This window comes from Helianthus annuus, chromosome 7 (genome assembly GCF_002127325.2).
Source record: "Helianthus annuus cultivar XRQ/B chromosome 7, HanXRQr2.0-SUNRISE, whole genome shotgun sequence".
Taxonomy (NCBI): Eukaryota; Viridiplantae; Streptophyta; class Magnoliopsida; order Asterales; family Asteraceae; genus Helianthus; species Helianthus annuus.
In genome coordinates, this window is record NC_035439.2 from 46,543,860 (window position 1) to 46,550,801 (window position 6,942).

Below are 6,942 nucleotides of genomic sequence, written 5' to 3' on the forward strand. Positions count from 1 at the left end.
AAGTCACCATCTTTTATGTATGTGTTGTTTGTTGTTAAAAATAATTTATATTTATGACTATGTATCTTACTTATATTATTTTCCTCAAAAATAAATATAAGTATCTTGTATTTTTCACCCGAGTTATATATTTTTGTCCAAAAAGACATTTTAAGTTCGTAACTTGTCCAAGTTACATAACCTTCTAAGAAATATATTTTCATAAATATATGTTCTTGTATTTGTCTAAGCATGTTGTATGTGTATTTTTGTATTTCTACTCCTTTTTTTGGGTAAAGGTTACCCCGGTGATTTTATATCTTATCATCAAAAACAAGTAGAAAGGCAAAAATACCTTCTAGTTATCTCTAGTGGCATACCACTAGAAATTTAACAAGAACACAGCCATCAAAACAAACAAAAACACAAAGAACTAAAAGAAAACGAACGCCTTTAGTCTTCACCAAGTCTCTCCACTCCATCAAGCTTCCATTCCTCCAAGTATTTAATAACTCTAGCACTCCGCTTATACTTGAAGGACAATAGTTTTGCACGCACAGTAGCGACAACCGATTCTGAAATTAGTTCTGGAGGTCTTAACCGGTTATTAAAAAATCTAGCATTTCGTTCTCTCCAAATGAAGTATGCCGAAGCTGCCACCAGAAGTCTGCTGATAACTGAAGCAATCGATCTTGAAGATGATCTAGGAACCAACCAGTTTACAACATCTTCCCATTTCTCGCTGACCGAGCCCATATCTCCCTTGTTACGGATTGAATACCACACCGCTTTTGAATAATCACACTCAAAAAATAGATGGTCATGCGTATCAATTCCTGAATAACAAAGTAAACAACACATAAGATTCATGGAGCCCGTGACTGTTCTGTTCAATGAAGAATCCGATCTTGCGTCCACAACTTTCTCTTGAAAATCAACCAGGTGACAAAGGCATGTTTAGGAAAATTAAGAGCTGACCAAACTGTTTTCGCCCATCCCACAGGCTGCCCTCGAACTCGCACCACTTCCCAGACTTCTTTGGTTGAAAAATCAACAATATTACCATCGGTTTTCTGCCACATGATCCGATCCTGATTAGCTTCATTAAGACTAATATTCTGAAGTTGAAATAGTACCGGGTACAGGTCTCTCCAAGCTTCAGGCCAATTCCAATTACCATCCACAATGCTATCCGCCACTTTGGATGTGATATTAAACCCATATTGTGCCATACGTCTTGGGGTTACATATTGTGCTAGAGGACAAATATCGCACCATCTATCAAACCAAAGAAAAGTGTTTTCTCCATTACCCACTTTAGACACAAAGAACTGTCTCACCGATTTCCTACACTTTAAAAGTTTTCTCCATCCCCAAGGTGTGTTTTGCTGAACAGGAATATCCCATAAGCTTCGTTGTTTAATCCTATGAATCTTAACCCAAGTTGTCCATAACGACTTCCGAGCCACCAAGATGCTATATATATGATAAGTCATGAGCGACTTATTAACATCAGTGATTCGCCTAATGCCCAACCCACCTTCTGATTTAGGAAGACACACCTCTTTCCAGGCCACCTTTGCTCTCCCCCTAGCGGCTATGCCATGACCCCATAAAAACCATTTCATTTTACTTTCGAACTCCTTAATTATAGTTGCCGGTAATATGAACACTGACGCCCAATAAACATGAATTGCTGAAAGAACCGAAGCCACCAACTGGAGCCTGCCAGCAAAAGAAAGAAACTTGTTTTTCCAATCCGTAATTCGTTTATTCATTCTCTCTACTAGCACCTTGCAATCCTTTTTCAATAACCTTGACGCTAATAATGGAACTCCCCAAGTACTTGACTGGAAGCTTACCTTCTTCAAATGGGACAATCTCCAACATCTTCTCTTTGACTCGATACGGAACATTAGCAAAGAACACCGTACTTTTGGAGGTGTTAGGAGTAAGACCAGACATGCTTTTGAACTCATTCACGGACCGCATGATAACTTTAATCGATTGAACATCACCTCTAGAGAATATAAATAAATCATTGGCAAAGCATATGTTAATAATCATTTGCTTCTCACATTTATTGTGGAATCTGAATGATGAGTCCAACTGAGCCGCCCTATTAAGGATCCGAGTCAAAACTTCCATAACAATTGTAAACAAATAGGGAGACATCGGGTCCCCTTGCCTTAGACCTCTCTTCCCTCTAAAATAACCATGAATATTACCATTTATACTCAAGGAAAACGACGTAGTTGTCACGCATTCCATAACCCAATGAATGAATGTATCCGTAAACCCAAAGCCGACCAACACATCCTTGAGAAAATTCCAGTCGACAGTATCGTATGCTTTTTGTATGTCAACTTTAAGGGCACATCTTGGAGGACCCACCTGCCTATGATAATTGTGCATGAGTTCTTGAGTTAACATAATGTTATCCGAAATCCTTCTGCCCGGAACGAACGCTGACTGGTTATCACTAATGATAGTATTCAAGCCTTCCAACAGTCTATTGGTAATAATTTTGCTAATTCCCTTGTAAATCACATTACAGCAAGAGATAGGATGAAAATCGGTAACTAACCCCGGAGTCGCGACTTTTGGAATCAAAGCAAGAAATGTATGATTCAACTCCTGAAGCATTCTGCCAGTATCAAAAAAATCCATCACCGCTACAATAATGTCATGACCGATAATATCCCATGCTCGTTTAAAAAACGCAGAGGTATACCCATCAGGCCACGGAGCTTTATTCTCATTGATGGAAAAGATTGCATCTTTGACCTCTTGTTGAGTAACATGACGGCTCATAGATTCAGCCACCCGATTATCAAGTCTAGCAGAAAACAACTCCGGAGTTGGCTTAGAGACTACTCCCTCTTTGTTCCCAAGAAACGTTTTAAAATGCTCTACTAGTGGACTGACGGCACCCTCCCCCTCATGTAAATCACCATTAGCATCCTTAATAGCATGAATCTTGTTGAAGTGGTTTCTACTTTTGACCACATTGTGAAAGTATGTAGTATTTGAGTCACCAACCTCTAACCACTTTTGTTTAGCTTTTTGCTTAAGAAACCTCTCCTCGTCAAGCAAAGCATCAAGATACTTTCGATTGCAAATAGCCTCAGCTTCCTGGTTCTCCTTGTTATGAGGACTAGCATCTAAATTCCTTTGCAAACTGTCCAGCTCTTCCTTCAACTCCAATACTCTTTTATGCAAGTTGCCTTGTTTATGCAATAGTGACCGAAAAGGATGCTTTAACTGTTTCAACTTCTTGACAATTCGAAACATAGGAACCCCCTCCACGTGAACACCCCAACCATTTTGAACAACATCAAGAAACTCTGTTTTATGAACCAGCAAGTTTGTAAACTTAAAAGGTTTCGGCTTGTTTGGAACCATGCCAGGCAATTTTAGAATACCCGGGCAATGATCCGACATACCATTTGGCAAAAACGATGCAAACACCCCATGATAGTTATCCACAAATTGCATATTAACCATAATCCTATCCAGCTTTTTCCTCATACCGGTTCCATTCTTAGGTCTCTTATTCCACGTAAAGTGCATGCCGTTAGCATTAACGTCAAAAACCTCAAGTCTATCTACACATTCTTTAAAGTCTTTCATAGCACCAGAAATACTAGAAGAACCCATATATGTGTCATCTAAATTTAAAGCGACATTAAAGTCACCCATAATCACCCAAGGATCATTTTTGACGAAACTCTTATGCATAGCCAAAGAGTCCCATGGCAGCCTTCGCTCTTTATAACAGTTACTCGCATAGACAAACGACGCAAATATCATCCTTTTATCTCCTTTAAAAATAATTTGAGTATGAATCACCTGGTCCGTGGCAGCTAACACCATTACATCCATAATATCGCTATTCCAGCCGAAGATAATCCGAGTACCTTTGGAACATAGACTTCCATTAGAAGTCCATTCCCAATTCCTAAACACCTTTTTACAAATGTCACTCAAATTAGCCAGTTGAACATGAGACTCCAGAACTGCTACCCCTTGCAAACCGTTATCCTTTACCAGCTTCTGAACCTCTTTTTGTTTTAGAGGGCGGTTCAACCCCCTAACATTCCATGAAGCCAAACTAATCATTATTCACCCTTTCAGCAGGTGTGCTTGCACCTGTGTTACCATCATTCTGTTCCTGCTTATCATTCATAAAGTGGGTCATCTCATCTTCATTGTCCAGCCTTACTTCATCATGATCAGAATCCAATCTATCTCCCGCATCGTTTAAAACACTAAACGAATTACTAGTTTAACATTGTTACTCTTAGATGTACTGGCCTTATTCAGGTCACTATTAGCCGAACCCTTCTTTGGTCTATAGATCATTCTGTGCTTGTCTCTAGCCGGAATCTGTGGTCTTGCCAATTTCTTTCTGTTAGTCCCGCTCTTAAACCCCTGTTCATCGACTTGTTCCTTCCCTTTATCCTTTGGTTCACTAGCTTTGGTAGAGGCGTTTGGAAAATTCTCATAAGAATGCCCAAACACATGACACTCATGGCATCTCGGCGGCTTCCATTCGTATTCAACTTTGATATTGCTCTTTAGAAAACCCCCTTCCTCAACATTAGGAATAGCAACTATAACATTATCTTTAAATTCTTTTTCAGCATCAAGCTCAATTACAGCTCTAGCAAACCCACTGCGACCCCAAGAATCAACACACATCCTAGTAGTTTCATCATCCAGAACTTTCGGCATCCTTATCTTCGATGCAATAAGACTTAATCCATCCTCAGTGTATGCAGCCAACGGAACATCATGCATTTTAACCCATACCTGAATCTTTTTTAATTCTTCCTTTTTGAGTTCAGTGTTGGGAGACCAATACTTCAGGAATATTGGAATGTTTTTAATTAGCCACGGCCCATCTTGTATAATTTGATCCATACCCTCTTTCGTATTGAACTTAAAGAAGAAAAAACCCTTACCGTTCATCATACATTTTTGCAGCCCATAATTCTTCCATCTATTCCTTACATAATACTCAACCACTGGGAACGCCAATCTTTTTCCTAGGAAGTAGCCAAACAAAACATTTGCAAACCGATCCTGAACCTTTTTCACCGACTCCACAGGAATAGTAACATCAACATACTCAACTAATTCGGTGTTTTCAATAAACCTAAAGTTTACCTTATGTTTAGGCTGGTTGATAGAGACTTTATCTGCATATGACTGGCCCTTACTATTCTGATCCTCCACGGAAGTAACTTTTGCATTATTACCATTCAGATTATGCATTATAGCAGTATTACCTGGTGGACTCCCAGCCGAACCCTTCTGGCCATACTTGTTCAGGTTAAAACTATCAAAAGTATTTGCCGTAACCGGTGGCTCCCCCACAGGTCTGGAAATCTTTGACAACCCGTCCAATATCGGGGAACCCGAAGTAGCATACAACCCCCTCCTTGGCATCATCGGATTGCCTTCAATATTGGTTACACGTAACCCAATTCCACGCACAGGGACTGTTGCAGGGGTTGTTTCCGAATCATACTCAAGAGGATTACGAACTCCATCTGGGGTATTCGTATTTTCACCAACATTACGGAGAATAGGATAACCATCCTCGTCTGAATAAACAACTCCCTCATTCATCACGTAGACCAATTAACCATGCACCAGAATCAACGACAAATCAACAAAAAGAAGACCAAGAAAATAAGAAAAACCCTAATTAAGCATAAACCCTATCCCATGACTCAATCAAAATCGAATAGAGTTCTTGTTAAGTCTAGGTTTCTGCCTAACCAGAAGTACCGACAAAACAATAGATCTATCCCACCAAATTGAATGCACAGGCTTTAGGCAGTGATCAAGAAACGAAAGAAACAAGAAACCCTAGATTCACTTCAATCCTATTGCTAACGAGTTCGAATTAGGTGTATTGATGAATCAACACCCTAATAAGTCAGACTGTTATACAAAAATCATGAAGAAGAATCCAAGGTTGCATGAGGAACGAAAATCACCATGCTAGAGAGAGAATTAGGGTTATACAAGCACAAGCACGTTGTATTTCTACTCCTTGGGAGTATTTAGTGTATTTTCAAGTCCTAATACACTATTACATACACTTAGCACAAAATTTGGTGACCAATATATATATATATATATATATATATATATATATATATATATATATATATATATATATATATATATATATATATTTCTCAAAAATATACATACTTAGTATCAATTTTTATGTTGAAGAAATCATCATTTCTTAACTTGGAATTTTACACAAAAATTAGGGAAACCTTGGTAAGTATTTTTAGGTGAATTTTTAGGGAATAAGTTTCACCAAAAATTTATATTTTTCTAAGTGTCAAAATTTATAAAAATTTTGACATAGTTTCCCCTAAAAATGGAGGTTTCCCATGTTTTCAAAACATGTGTTTGTTTTCTTTTAAAATCATTATCAATCATTAACAACACAATTAAGACTTACCATAAGCCAAGATCATGTAAATTACACTACACAATGAACTTGAAGTTTTTGTAAAAACTTGTAGTAACTTACCATGTAATTTAGTAGGTTTAGTTGCCCTTTAAAACATATTTATTTGTTTGTAAATCACATTATTAAAAGATTTGGTCATTTACAACTTGTAAGATGATTTTTCTAAAAATATTTCTTTTATATTTTTCTTGTTACACACATGTTTCTAGTCTTGATTTAAACACTAAAAATATGATTAGTTTACTTAGAAACCATGACTTTGTAAATCTTATAAATAAACTTGGTTTCTTGAGAAAATTATTTTTGTAATCATCTATTTACAGGATTTGTATTTTGTTTAAATCATCTTTACATATGAAAACCAATTTCATCATTCAAGTTCATGAAGACATAAAGCATGATGATCTTGGTCTTTCACAGGATCACCACCTTAACTTACTAGATCATGTGTTTAATCA